At 49.3% G+C, this 14,959-nt stretch overlaps 1 long non-coding RNA gene across 1 annotated transcript; it reads right to left on the bottom strand.

Moving 5' to 3' along the window:
- Window positions 1–9,970: 9,970 nt before the first annotated feature.
- LOC144329600 (uncharacterized) lies at window positions 9,971–12,392 on the bottom strand. Its single transcript, XR_013395004.1, has 3 exons — window positions 12,148–12,392; window positions 11,931–12,042; window positions 9,971–10,281 (listed from the first exon to the last, which is right to left on the bottom strand). It is a non-coding gene; the product is annotated as an uncharacterized LOC144329600 (long non-coding RNA).
- Window positions 12,393–14,959: the final 2,567 nt, after the last annotated feature.

Genomic DNA, 14,959 nt, shown 5'->3' on the forward strand with positions numbered 1-14,959 from the left:
TAGTGGCTATGCAAATGCAGTTCACAGAATAATATTACATAGAACGACCCTCGGCCGGGCGCAGTGGCTCAAGCCTGTAATCCCAGCACTTTGGGAGGCCGAGGCGGGCGGATCACAAGGTCAGGATATCGAGACCACAGTGAAACCCCGTCTCTACTAAAAATACAAAAAATTAGCCGGGCGCGGTGGCAGGCGCCTGTAGTCCCAGCTACTAAGGAGGCTGAGGCAGGAGAATGGCGGGAACCCGGGAGGCGGAGCTTGCAGTGAGCCGAGATCGCGCCACTGCACTCCAGCCTGGGCAACAGCGTGAGACTCCGTCTCAAAAAAAAAAAAAGAAAAAAAAAAGAACGACCCTCACCCACACTATTTCAAACGTGTGAATGCAGGCAAAAAACCTGGTGGGAATGGATTCAGGTGGCTGGTCCAGCTCACATTATCAAACCCATGTCAATTTCTTTTTTTTTTCCTTTGAGACTGAGTCTTGCTCTGTTGCACAGGCTGGAGTGCAGTGGCGAAATCTCAGCTCACTGCAATCTGTGCCTCCTGGGTTCAAGCAGTTCTCCTGCCTCAGCCTCCTGAGTAGCTGGGGTGTGTGCCAACACGCCCAGCTAATTTTTTTGTATTTCTAGTAGAGATGGGGTTTCACCATATTGGCCAGGCTGGTCTCAAACTCCTGACCTCAGGTGATCTGCCTGCCTCAGCCTCCCAAAGTGTTGGGATTGCAGGTGTGAGCCACCACGCTTAGCCTCAATTTCCTTTTGATGTTGGACTATGTGAGACATCACCACTGAGGGAAGCTGGGTGAAGGGTACACGGACTCCTATGTACTATTTTTTCAACTTTCTGTGAATCTGTAATTATTTCCAAATAAAAAGCCTTTAAAAAACCCTACACATTAGGGGCTCCTGCAGATGAATATAAAGAATAAAGAAAGAAGCCTTCACAGCTGGACCCTGGGATCAGTTTACCCAGGCTTGACGCACTGAATACCTTTTGGGTGAACAAGCTTAAGCACAGGCTTGTGCTATTGACCTTATATGCTTGTAAATTTGATGTGCCGATCCCCAAACTGGGTGGCTTAAAACAACACAAGTGTATTCTCCTACAGGCCTGGAGGGTATCAAGGTGTGGGCAGGGTCGGGCTCCCTCCAGAAGCTCTAGGGGAGAGTCCTTCCAGCCCCTTCCAGCTTCTGGTAGCTCCAGTCCCTTGGCTCGTGGCGACATCACTCCACTCTGAGCCTCCGCCTTCACATGGTCTTCTTCGCGCATCTCAAGTCTCCCTCTGTGTCCCTTATAAGGGTTGCTTGTCATTAGAGTCAGGACTGGCCTGACTGATCCATGATGATGCCATCTCAGGATCCTTAACCTAATTGTATCTACAAAGACTCCCCCTTATTTTTCTTTTTTTTTTTTTTTCAAATGAGGGCATATTCACAAGTTCCAGGGATTTGATGAGGACCTATCTTTTAGGCAGCCACCATTCAGCCCGCTATACCAGGGAGACTCTGCTAGGGAGTGGCAGGACCAGGATGAACTCAGACTGCTCTGATGATCTGGAGGAGAGGATGGGGTGGAGGCGGATTTGTCCTGGTCATCTGGTAACCTCCAGAGCCAGGCCCAGCAGAGCCTGTCTAAGGTGGGCTCTCTGTGAATACTAGTTGAATGAATGAGTGAATGAATGAAGGGAGGGGGGAAGGGAAGAACTGACTGAAGGGGGAAGGGGCTTTGTTCCTGGACTTCCCATCCCTCTGGTCATCTGTTTTGGTGGGGATCACAGGTCCCTGCTGGCAGTAGCATGGCCCTCTGGTCGTCTCTCCAGCCCTTCCGGAGAAGGCCTGTTCAGTGCCCCACTGCTAGCTTCAAAGGCGGCCCTTTCAAGGGGGCAGACAGTGCTCAGCTGTCTGTGCTCTGTGAGTGGTTATGAATTTGGGTGGGAACTCCAGAGAATCACAGGCAGCTCTGATTCCTGTGCTTAGGGCCACTCAATTCACTGGCTTTGAAGCCGCAGATGGGGCCTCTGTGCAGCTTCAACAGAGCAGAGTTCAGGAAAGGAAGACAGATGGCTGAGTCATTAGTGGAGGACGAGGGGAAAGCATCCTTCAGCTGGAAATCCAGAGCTCCAGATGGGTTCGCGGTGTCCCCTTCGGGAGCTCTGAGCTTCTAGAAGAATATGGGATGCTGCCAGCCTCAGTGGCATCTTTGGTGAGTAAGAAGAGGCTGTCCGGGTCCAGTGCAGTGGCTACTACCTGTAATCTTAGCACTTTGGGAGGCCCAAGTGGTAGGATCACTTGAGTCCAGGAGTTTCGAACCAGCCTGGGCAGCATGGTAAGACCCCATCTCCACAAAAAATTTAAAACATTGCTGGATGTGGTGGCGTGTGCCTATAGTCCCAGCTACTCCGGAGGCTGAGGTGGGAGGCCCACTTGAGCCCAGGAAGTCGAGGCTGCAGTGAGCTCCGGTTGTGCCACTGAACTCTAGCCTGGGGGACAGGGCAAGACCCTGTCTCAAAAAAAAGAAAAAAAAAAAAGAAAGAAAGAAAAGAAAAGTGTGTCCTTCTGAGGCGCAGTCCTCAGAACCACAGTGGCATGCCTGCGTGAGTGCATTCAGCCAACTTAGGGGAACACAGACAACCAAGGGTGGATGCTGGAATGCAGGCTGGAACCAGGCTAGGAAGGACTTCGGTTTTCATGCCAAGGGATTTGGACCTCATCCTGTACTTGATGGAAGAGCCAAGTGTTGACAGTCAAGTGAGGTGTATTCCCAAAACCTAGATCTAAGGGAAATCTGGTTTCCTATTAGTGGATGTAACTAACTGTGGTGGTTTTAAAATGTGGCTGCACTTCCTTGGCAATTCCCCCTATGGAGTGCAGGTCTATATCTATGTCCACAACTCTAAGTCCTTCCCCCTGAATCTAGAAGGGCTTGGGACTGCTCTGACTAATAGGATGCAATGGAGGTGATGCTATATGACTTCCAAGGTTAGCTCATAATAGGCTATCCAGTTTCAGCCTGGTTTACTGGAACTCTTTCCCTTTGAGAATTGTGCTGTCATGTAAGAAGTCCAACTCTCCTTGAGGCCACCATGCTGTGAGGAAGCCCAAGCCAGGTGGAGAGGCCGCATGAAGTTGTTCCGGTTGACAGCTCCAATTGAGTCCAGTCTCTGAGTCATCTCAGCCCAGCCTCCAGACACTTCCAGCCCCCAGCCGTTCCAGTCTTCCCAGCTGAGGCTGCAGACATTGTGGAGTAGAAACCCAAGTCATCCACATTGTGCTTCATCTGACTCTTTGACCTACAAAAGATGAAAACGGTGGTTGATGCATGCCATTATACTTGGGGTGGTTGGTCACAGAGCAATAGATAAATGGAAAATCATCAATTACTCAAGAAAGCCAGAGATCACTGATGCTTTCATCTGGGTAAGGCAGGCAGTAAAAATGTGATAGAGTGGAGGGATCTGGGCCAAAAGCACTGCACCCAGCAAACAGGACACTCACCTGATGGCCCTAGGGTGAGCCCTTTGTGACACCTGGACTGCAGCAGTAACACCTTGCTCTATGTGAATGAAGAGTTCTGGGGACACCTCCAACTTCAAGCAGCCTCACCTGGGACAATCTCGGGGATGCCCAGCTATTGCAATAGGACCGGAGTTTGTGGAGCAGAAGCCTCAGCCATCGTGTTGGGCCCATCTAGAGAAGCAAGCTGTGGACCCGCCCAGGAGGACTGGAAAGGGCTGCCCAGAGGCTCCACTGAGTCCCCCAGCTCTGCCCACCTGGAAGGAGTGGGTCTTCTCCATCTCTGTCCCTGGCCCCGTCTCCTCCACAAACACCTCTCCAGGAGCACACAGCACACAGTGCCCTGGTCCTGCCACCTCTGTCCCAGGCCTGCACCAGCCTACCTTCTGGCCTCTCAGCCTCCAGATGTGTCCCCAGCACCTAGCACAGACCCGTGGAGTGGTAGTTGTTCAGTAGGTCCATGGTGCTTGAATGAGTGGCTATGAATTGGCTTCCCATGGGGCTCGTGTGCAGGGAGAATTTACTGATCTGATGCTGAGTGATTTGGTTCACGGGGTGATGCATTTTCCACAGCCAAGCAATAAGCCACATCAGGTTTTCCACATCCGTCTGCGAGATTTGGTGTCAGTTTCCAAGAGCTGCACGTAACAAAATACCGAAAACTACGCGGCTTAAAACAAGGGAGGTTATTGTTTCTGGAGCCTGGAAGTCTGAAATCAAGGTGCTGGAAGGCCACGCTTCCTCCGAAGGCTCTGGGGAGAATCCCTCCCAGCCTGTCCTGACTCCTGGTGCTGCAGCAATCTTTGGTGTTTCTTGGCTTGTAGCTGCATCACTCCAATCTCTGCCCCGTCGTCATGTGGCTGTCTTCTCCCTCTCTGTCTTCAAGTCGTCTTCCCTCTGTGTGAGTCTGTCATTGTGTCCAAATGTACACTTTTTTATTTTTTTGAGACCGAGTCTCACTCTGTCACCCAGGCTGGAGTGCAGTGGTACGATCTCGGCTCACTGCAATATCCGCCTCCTGGGTGCAAGCAATTCTTGTGCCTCAGCTTCCCAAGTAGCTGGTATTACAGGCACCTGCCACCATGCCTGGCTAATTTTTGTGTTTTTAGTAGAGACAGGGTTTCACCATGTTGGCCAGGCTGGTCTCGAACTCCTGACCTCAGGTGATCCACCCGCCTCGCTTCCCAAAGTGCTGGAATTACAAGCATGAGCCACTGAGCCTGGCCCAATTTACACTTTTTAAAAGGAGACCAGTCATATTGGATTAGGACCTAATGACCTCGTCAGGGGGTTAGGACCTTAACATATCTTCATGGGGAACACAATTCAACTCATAACTTAGCTTGGATAACACAAGCCCCCCTAAGACAAGGATCTGCCTCTGGTTGCTGATCAAAAGACTTCCCAGTCAATGGGACAGGGGGAGTTCCCCAGGTAACCAGTGGAGCTCCTACCCTGCCCCACATGGGGACCTTGGGGGAGTCCCCAATGCACCAGCTATACCATACGTTTATTGCCTCATTTAAACGTGGCGCCCCCCTTTAATTGATCCTTTGCATCTCTCTTCACATGGCGGCACTTGCAGCCACAGGTCACTGTTTTTTCACTATCATCTCTAGGAAGGGCGGGATCCTCATGTATCTCATTAGGTCCTATATCCCCAGCACCCAGCACAGTGTCCCAATAAACCCTGCGTGTATGAGTGAATGAAGAGTGAGTTGTCAGAGGGAGAAAGGTTTCAGAAAGCTCCCTTTGAGCCACTGTAGAGAGGTGGAGACCGAAGTCAGTGAGACCAGGAAGGTGGCTGCAGCCACCGGCTGTCACATAGAAAGCATATGAAATTTGACTGGTGGAGGTTTCAACCTGAAAGCAAAATGCCGCCTGGGCCTTGCAGGGAGATAAAGCATTCATGTCCAGTGATAACAGCGCCCCTCGGAGCCAGGGAGGCGCTGGGCAGGGATCAACGCACACCCACCCGACAGACAGACCGACGGGTGGTAAATATAGAACAACATGAAAGCAGGCAGCGCTGGCCCAGCCCCTCGTTCCAGCTGTGTGGTGGGCGAATCTGACAGAGCAAGGCTTGTTAACCCGCCCCTGTCCAGGCCCACCTCGCCACTGCACTTTTCCTTTCCAGCATCCAATGATGGTGATAGCAGAGTGTTGTATGCCCCTGGCGAGCCCCCTTGCAAGGAGCGGTGCACACAGCAGACATGTCATATCTTTCTGTTCAAACCACATTATGCAAAACCATTCAATGACTTCTAAATCCTTTACCAACTCCCATTCAATGGGTGCTTCTGTGTCCCAGTGGCCACCACTCGCAGCAGTTCCTCTCAAGAGGACCTCTTATCCCAGTGAGGTGGAAGCAGAGCCAGGTGCTCAGCAGTGAGTGTCTGGGCCAAGGTCATGCCTCTGGTGAGCAAAGCCCAGGGCTGTCTGAGTCCAAAGGCTGTGCTCTGATCACTCTATTCCTGACCTCCAATTCCACACCTGTCTGGGAGGAATCTCAGCTTTGGAGGCCTTAGGTCCATGCTCCTGCTTGAGGCTGAGACCCGCAGGGGAGCAGGGAAGGGAGCTGACATTTGCTGAGACTCTATCCAGTTTATGCGTCCAACTACAGGGCTTGGTGGTCTTTGTTATCCCCTTTTACAGTCAAGGATATCAAAGCTCCGAGAGGTGCAACAAGTTGCCTTCGTAATGGCAGAGCTGGGATGAGAACCTGGGTCAGAGGGTGCCAAAGTCAGTGTTTTCTTCACTCTCCCACAGTCTCTTCCAGAAGAGGACCTTTCTGCACCTCCCCTTGGCTCACTCACACATCAGGTCCCCGCCTCTCCTACCAGGGCTTCTTGCTCCAGGACTGGTCAGCCATGGGCCCTGCTTGCTTTGTGGCTGTAGGATGTGGCCAGTGCCCTCACCCGAGGGCTGTGCTGGAGATAAGAGGGCAGGGACTGCTGGGCTGGGTGGCATTTAGGGGTGGGAACAGCCTTCATGTGGCCAAGGCCTGGTGGCGAGACACCAGGTGGCCATAGCCCTCAGGGCCTTTGGTGTAGATTGAGGAATGAAGACAAGCTACGGATAACCAGTGAAGGCTGACAAGCCCTGGGGTGATACACGCTTAGAGGTGGCCCTTGAGCTCCGGTGGGAAAACCATTGCTGGGGTTACATCATTCACTAAGTGTTTCTCCAGCACTGGGTGCAGGGAAGGGGATGGGAGGAAGGAGAGGAGGAGGAGAGGGAGGCCACAGAGTCTAAAAGCTTGAGTTCTAAAGGCAGACTGCCTGGCCCATATCCCAGCTCCTCTAGTTGTTGTTACTGCCATGACAGCATTTGCCACATCAGGCTACGCTTGCCTGTTGATGATTCTTTCTGTGTCGTTAGCTATGGCCGCAGTAATGCTGCCTAACAACAACTAAAGAACCGCAGAGGTGGCCGAGCACGGTGGCTCACCCCTGCAATCCCAGCACTTTGCGAGGCTGAGGTGGGTGGATCATCTGAGGTCAGGAGTTCAAGACCAGCCTGGCCAACATGGTGAAACCCCATCTCTACTAAAAATACAAAAATTAGACAGGCGTGGTGGTGTGCTTCTATAATCCCAGCTACTTGGGAGGCTGAAGCGGAAGAATCACTTGAACCTGGGAGGTGGAGGTTGCAGTGAGCCAAGATCATGCCACTGCACTCTAGTCTGGACAACAGAACGAGACTCAGTCTCAAAAAAAAAAAAAAAAAAAAAAAAAAAAAAAATTAAAATAAAACTAAGAACCGCAGAGGCACATGGCAATAAGAATTACATTCCCTCTGTGGCTTTTGTCATCCAGTTGTGTATTGGCTGGGGAAGGACTGATCTCGGCTGGCTGGCTTCACTCCCTAGGTCTCTCCCTGCCTCCTAGAACCAGTGGCCCAGCCTGGGGTTGCTCTTCTCTGGATGTGGCAGAAACGCAGGAGCACAGTCCCAACTGTGCAAGTGCTGCCCCAGCCTCTGCTTCCATTTTACTGCCAACATCCCATGGCCAAGGCAAGTCACAGGGCTGAGCCCAGTGCCAAGGGGGTGGGCTGGGGGGACGCAATGAATATATTGCAATGATAAACAAATCTACCACACATCCCCTCCATAGTGTGAGCTCCACTGGGACCCTTACTGATTGCTGGATTCCTTGTCCTTGGCACAGGGCTGGCCACAGAATAAATACTCAACAGATAATAATGATGATAATGGCTAATACCTATCGAGTACCTACTATGTGCCGGGCACCATGCTAAGAGATTTACTTCTCTCCCCTTCCTCCTTCCCTCCCTCCCTCTCTCCCTCATTCCCTCCCTCCCTCCCTCCTTTCTTCTTTCTTTCTTTCTTTCTTTCTTTCTTTCTTTCTTTCTTTCTTTCTTTCTTTCTTTCTTTCTTTCTTTTTCTTTCTTTCTTTCTTTCTTTCTTTCTTTTTCTTTCTTTCTTTCTTTTTTTTTCTTTCTCTTCTCTTTCTCTTTCTTTCTCTCTCTCTCTCTCTCTCTCTCTCTCTCTCTTTCTTCTCTCTCTCTCTCTTTCTTTTTCTTTTTGATGGAGTCTTGCTCTGTTGCCCAGGCTGGAGTGCAGTGGTGCAATCTTGGCTCACTGCAGCCTCCACCTCCCAGGTTCAAGTGATTCTCTTGCCTCACCTTCCTAGGTAGCTGGGATTACAGGTGTGTGCCATGATGCCCAGCTAATTTTTGTATTTTTAGTAGAGACAGGGTTTCACCATGTTGGCCAGGCTAGTCTCGAACTCCTGACCTCAGGTGATCTGCCCATCTTGGCCTCCCCAAATGCTGGGATTACAGGCATAAGCCACTGCACCCAGCTCTTTTTCTTATTTGGCTTAGTAACCCTGTGATGTAGGTCCTAATATTCTCATTTTATGAATGAGAGCATTGAGGTCCAGATAAGTTAGTAACTGGCCCTAGGTCACAAGGGCCAGCATGTAAGAGCAGAACATAGCCTCAGCAGTCTGGCCCTAGAGTCTGAGCTCCCATAAAGTATAAAATAAGCCCTGGAGAGGGAATGCTGGACTCAGCTGGGGCAGGTGGCAGAGGCAGGATGGAAGAGGCCTCCCTTGACCTGAGACTTGAAGGATGAGGAGAACTTACAGGGAGTCAGACTGGGAAGGGCATTCCTGCCAGAGGGAGCAGCACAGGCTAAGGTGCAGGGTGAGATAGATTGTGGCTGCTGGGAATCTACAAGTGGTTAAGTGCTGCCAGAGAGTAAATTTCTGGAGGCAGCAGGTGGGAGATGAGGCTGGAGGGAAGGGCTTGTCACGTGGCAGGGGCTGTTCCTTTTCTCCTCCATATAGAGTAACTGAATTTCCTGATGGGCATTAACATGAATACCAGCTTAACCCTGCATTTGTCAGCCTCCCTTGCAGCTAGGTAGGTGTGGCCAGGTGACTGTTTCAGATAATGAGATGAGCGAAAGTTCTGGATTGTGCCCTTAAAGGAACAAGAGCCGGGCACGGTGTCTCACAGCTGTAATCCCAGCACTTTGGGAGACCGAGGAGGGCAGATCACTTGAGGTCAGGAGTTTGAGACCAGCCTGACCAACATGAAGAAACCCTGTCTCTACTAAAAATTAAAAAAAAAAAAAAAAAAAGAATAGCCGGGTGGGTTGGCACATTCCTGTAATCCCAGCTACTCGGGAGGCTGAGGCAGGAGAATCACTTGAACCTGGGAGGCGGAGGTTGTGTTGAGCCAAGATCATGCCATTACACTCCAGCCTAGGCAACAAGAGCAAAACTCTGTCTCAAAAAATAATAATAATAATAAAGGAACAAGAGTGCCCCCCTTCCCTTCCTGGGGTGAAGGAGCCATCTGAGACCGGAGGTGGCTGCTGCATTTTAAAAAATTACTTTTTACCCAGTGGTTCTGTTAGAGACATGACTGCTGCATGTTAAGAATGAATTGCAGAAGATAGGAAGAGCCTGGATTCCCAATACCATCAAGCCACAAATCAAAGCAAATTTTACATGAAAAAGATAGAAACTTCTCATTTGTTTAGGTTATTGTAGTTTGGGTCTTTTTGTTGTAGCAGCCTAACATTATCCTAACCATTGCATCATACAACTTCATTATACCATGCAGAGGAATTTAGATTTTATCGTCAGATCCGGGGCTGCAAATCAAAGGCCTACAGGGACCAGGCAGGCCATGTGGCAGACTGGATGTTTCTTTTCACCAAGAAATATACTCTTTCCTGTTCTTCTTGTAACAAAGGACCCTCTTCATCTGTCTTTAATTCTCCAAGACATGTATATAGAAATCTTTCTCTGTTCTAAACTCTGCTATAAGAAAAACAACTAGCTGGGGTCAGTGGTATGCACCTGTAGTCCCAGCTACTAGGGGAGAGGATTGTTTGAGCCCAGGAGTTCAAGGCTAGAGTGAGCTATGATCATGCCAATGCACTCTAGCCTGGGTGACAGAGCAAGACCCTGTCTCTAAAATTTTTTTTTTTTTAAATTGGCACCATCATTTTATTGGGGAGCAATAGGGAGTGGTGGGGACTGTGGTGAAGTGGATGAAGATATCTCAGGTCAAGCCGCCACAGAGCTTCTCTAGTTGCTGCCACATGGGGACAGGGATCTAATTTCTCAGGAGGTTCATCACCCGGATTTGTAAATGTAGCAGTTTATATAGAGGAGGAACTCAGAGGCTGTTGAGAGAGCTGCCACTCAGAGGACTCAGGGAAGGGCTCGGTCCCACGGACAGTCTGAAGCTCCATACAGCAGTGTGAGCCCCGTGCACTCCAGGCCACCTGGAACCAAGATGATGCAGGACAAAAGGGAAGTCCACTGGGACCAGCACAGAGCCCCGCTCCCCGAGCCCTGCTGGCTATGCCGAGGAGGAACAGAAGGCCATTTTCTGAGCTTCCGGTATAATCTTTACAGCTGTTACATAAATATTCATAAAGATCCCATACATTGTGCTCACTTTTTAAAAAGTTAGCCCTGCCTGGGCCAAACAAAACTAGTTTATGGCCTTGGCTCTAGTGACAGGAAGGCATGATAGAATGTTGAATGAGGACATCGAGGGGACAGATTTGTGTTTCCAAAACACTGTGGAGATTCTGCTTAATCCGGCAAGACTAAAAAAAAAAAAAAAAAAAAAATGTTGAAGTGTGGAGAATGGGTTGGAGGGCGAGGGCGAGAGACAGCCAGTGTCTGGGCTGGCAGGAGGCAGTGGAGCCTGACCAGGAGATGGTGACCACACTGGCCAGAGCCCAGTGCTGCAGCTGAGACGACTAGACTGGTCTCTTTTGCTGGGTCACCCTGGGCAGTGTCTCCGCAAGGCGCCGAGCCTCGCCCCATGGTCCGGGCTTCGAAGGTTGAGGGATGCTGGCCCCAGCAGAGTTGCGTCTCTTGAGTCTTAATCCCTTGAGGGGGAAGCCGGCTGTAACAGCACAAATATGGGGACAGCTGGCCCCACCCACTGCCCAGGAAGCTGCCCTGCCTGTCTATGTCAAGGTCAGAAGCCAAAGTCGTTAAAGGGCAATGTGCCTGGCTTAGGGCACCTACGGCCCTGGCCGCATAGCTGGAAGCCACGCGAAGGCGGCAGTGCCCAGGACGTGATTCACCGGCTCCTGGGCTGGGAGAGAGAATTTTAGGTGACTCACAGAAAACATTTGACTCTCAAGCGCTTTGTACTTTTTTTCAAATACCTTTGGGAAACAAAGCCGGCATCTCAAAGCTGTGATTTGACTGATATTGCTGTTTAGAATTAGGTGAGTAAAAGCAGTGAGTCCATCAACATGAACTTAAAGAAAACTATAAAATAGGGGGACATGTCCTCAGGGCAAAAAATCATCATTATAATAAAAAATATAAAATAAATACAGCATAAGCAGTGAGTAGACGTGGTAGAGAGGGTGGTGGTGGGACAATAGGCATGGCTTGAGCTCTGATTTCTGACTCCACCAGCGCGTTTTTAATTCCCCCTGACTGCTTTGCACGTGCTGGGCATGGGCTCAGTATGTTTGCACACAGCACGTCCCCTGTGGCTCACAAGTCTGCCTGAAAAAGCTTTTCATCCTCATTTAAGGATAAAAACCTAAAAGGTCAAGGGACTGGCCAGGTCAGTGTGTGGCTGCTGGGGACAGTGTGACAGGAAGGTTGGGGAGATTCTCACTGCAAACTGCTTTGGGAAGCTGGGCTGGGGGAGGAAGCCACTCTGGCTTGGGGCGGACACTTCGTCCCCAGGGGAAGTATGTCTCCCATTTGCTGTGTGGAGCAGTGGGGAGAACTGTTCCGAGGATGTCTGGAGGGCAGCCTGGCATTTGGGTCCAGGTTCATGATCTCAGAATCTAAGGGAAAGCGTCTTTTTTCCCAAAACTAGTTATGTCTCCCCCTAGACCCCATTTTTCTAGGACCCAGTCAAGTTGCTTCCCAAACACTAAAGAATTCTTACAGGTCCCTGGCCTTTTCTTCATCTCACAGGACGGACGCTCTGGTTTCTGCTGTGGTGGTCTGCGTTTCTCCCTCCTCTCCAGCAATTCTCACCCCATCTGCCCGCAGAGGCTCTGTAAACAAGATAAACACAACAACAGATCTAATATCAAAGGTGTGGGAGGTTGAAAGTGGAAACAGGTGACGTGCATGTAAAGCAGACGTCCCGTGTGCCTCACCCGTCTTCAGATTACCCCGGCCACTGCCGCAGGGAGCACTCCTCTGCGAGCGCTGTCCAAGTGCATGAAGCACAGCCTGAGAGTGGGCCTCGCGCCCAGGCTGCCCGCCTCTCACCTGCAGCCCGAGGGCTGCCCTATTGCTGTTGAGGAGTGAGGTGATGAGGGTCCACGCGGTCACACACATGCAAAACCTAGAACTTCAGGGGACTCCATTCCTGTGGGGCAAACCCTTCACCTACAGGAAACTCCCGTCCTCTCCCCTCCCCTCCCTCCCTCCCTCCTTCTCTTTCTCTTTCTCTTTCTCTCTCTTTCTCTCTCTCTCTTTCTTTCTTTCTTTCTTTCTTTCTTTCTTTCTTTCTTTCTTTCTTTCTTTCTTTCTCTCTTTCTTTTCTTTCTTTCTTTCTTTTTCTTTCTTTCTTCCTTTCTTTTCTTTCTTTCTCTTTGTCTTTCTCTTTCTTTCTTTCTTTCTTTTCTTTCTTTCTTTCTGTTTCTGTCTCTTTCTTTCTTCCTTTCTCTTTCTCCTCCTTCCTTCTTTCTATAAAATATATATTCCATAAAATTTCTCGTTTTAACTATTTTTGAGTGTGCAGTCCTGTGGCATTCAGTTCTTGAAGTACATTCATACTGTCATGCAACCATGAGTTGTCATGCACCCACCAGCCATCTCCAGACGTTTTTCATCTTTCTAAATGGAAACTGTACACCTATTACCCCCCACTCCCTCCTGCCTCCAGTCCCTGGAAGCCACCATTCAATTTTGTGTCTACATGAATTGAACTACCCTGGGTACCTCATGTGAGTGGAATCCTATGGGTATTTGTCTTTTTGTGACTGGCTTATTTTATTTAGCATAATGTCCTCAAGATTTGTCTATATTTTAACGTGTCAAAATTTTCTTCCATTTCAATCTGAGCTATTTGTTCAGGAAGGAAGCATTAAAAACAATTTTCCTTCCAAATCACCACCAGTTACAGACTTCTTTTTTTCTCCTCCACTCCCACTGCTTCACTGGACAAGTCTTAAAAAAATCCTGACCAGCCTAGGCAACATAGTGAGACCCCATCTTTACAAAAAATAAGCAGAAAAGTAGCCAGGTATGGAGATGTGTGCCTGTATTCTCACCTACTTAGGAGGCTGAGGTGGGAGGATCACTTGAGCCTGGGAGGTAGAGGCTGCAGTGAGCTGTGATCACACCACTGCACTCCAGCCTGGGCAACAGAATGAGACCCTTTCTCAAAAACAAACAAACAAAACAAAACAAACCCAAAAACCCTCCTTCCTTTTTATGGCTGAATAATATTCCATTGTATGCACATTCTGCATTTTATTTATCTATTCATCTGTCAGTGCATGCTTGGTTTGCTGCCACCTTTTGGCTGTAGTGAATAATGCTGCTGTTAATCTTAGTGCACAAATATCCACTCTGCTTTCACTTTTTTGGGATATATACCTAGAAGTGGAATTGCTGGATCATATGGCAATTGTATGTCATTTTTTTTTGAGGAATTGTCATAACTTTTTCCACAACAGCCACACCATTTTACATTACCAACAGCAAGGGACAAGGGTTCCTATTTCTCCACATCTAGCCAACGTTTTCTTTCTTTCTTTCCTTTAACTTTTTTTTCCTGTGTTGCCCAAGCTGGTCTCAAACTCCTGGCCTCAAGTGATCCTCCCACCTCAACCTCCCCAGTAGCTGGGTCTGTAGACATGCACCACCATGCCCAACTTTTTCTTCTTCTTCTTCTTCTTTTTTTTTTTCCTTCCTTCCTTCCTTCCTTCCTTCCTTCTTTCCTTCCTTCCTTCCTTCCTTCCTTCCTTCCTTCCTTCCTTCCTTCCTTCCTTCCTTCCTTCCTTCCTCTCTCTTTCTTTCCCCTTTCTTCTTTGTCTTTCTTTTCCCTGCTTGTTTGCCTTCTTTCTTTTGATAGTAGCCATTTTAATGGGCGTAGAATGGAACCTCGCTGTGGTTTGGATTTGCGTTTCCCTAGTGACTGGTGATGCTGATCATGTTTCCATATGCTCACTGGCCATTTGTATATCCTCTGTGGAGAAATGTCTATTCAAGTCGTTTGCCCATTGTTGAATCAGTTTTTAAGAAATCGTTGTTGAGTTGTAGGAGGCTTCATATCTTCTGCATGTCAATCCCTTGTCAGACACACACTTTGCAAGTATTTTCTCCCATTTGGTGGTTGCCTTTTCGTTGCTGATAGTGTCCTTTGATGCGCAAAAGTTTTTAATTTTGATGAATCCAACTTATCTATTTTTTTCTTTTGTGATCACAATTCTTTCTTCACCTGTTGTCTAGGAGTGCACTGCTCATGCTGTTCATTTTCTTTAGTAGCCTGGTGGTGTCTCTGGAACTTGTTAGTACAGAGTGGGGCCATTCTCAAAAGGGACCTTGACATTGAAAGCACGTGGCATCCAGTGCCCTCTCAGAGGGTGACGCTCTTCACTTGCACAGCTCAGGACAAAACCTCTCCTGTTTCTGGTAAAAAGATTAGGAACATAAAAAGGAGCAAGTGTCTGGGCCTGGGGGCTAATTGCTGGCAGGGCCTCACCTGCCACAGCCCCTGTGGCTCAACCCACATCTGACTCAGGACCACAGGCCCCAGAAGGCTGCCGGATGAAAGGGCAGAGGGGAGGAATTCCAGCATCTTCATTTCAGCCCACAGCTTGGACAGCTGTGTGAAGCAGGCCCCTCATTCCACAAGAGAAAGACAGCCCAGCCATCTGGTTGGTGGGAGCTGGGGGTGTGATTCGTTTCTTCTAAATGCTGTGCTTAAGCCAGGTTGTCTGGCTTTGAAGATGATTC

Source organism: Macaca mulatta, chromosome 6 (genome assembly GCF_049350105.2).
Source record: "Macaca mulatta isolate MMU2019108-1 chromosome 6, T2T-MMU8v2.0, whole genome shotgun sequence".
Classification (NCBI taxonomy): Eukaryota; Metazoa; Chordata; class Mammalia; order Primates; family Cercopithecidae; genus Macaca; species Macaca mulatta.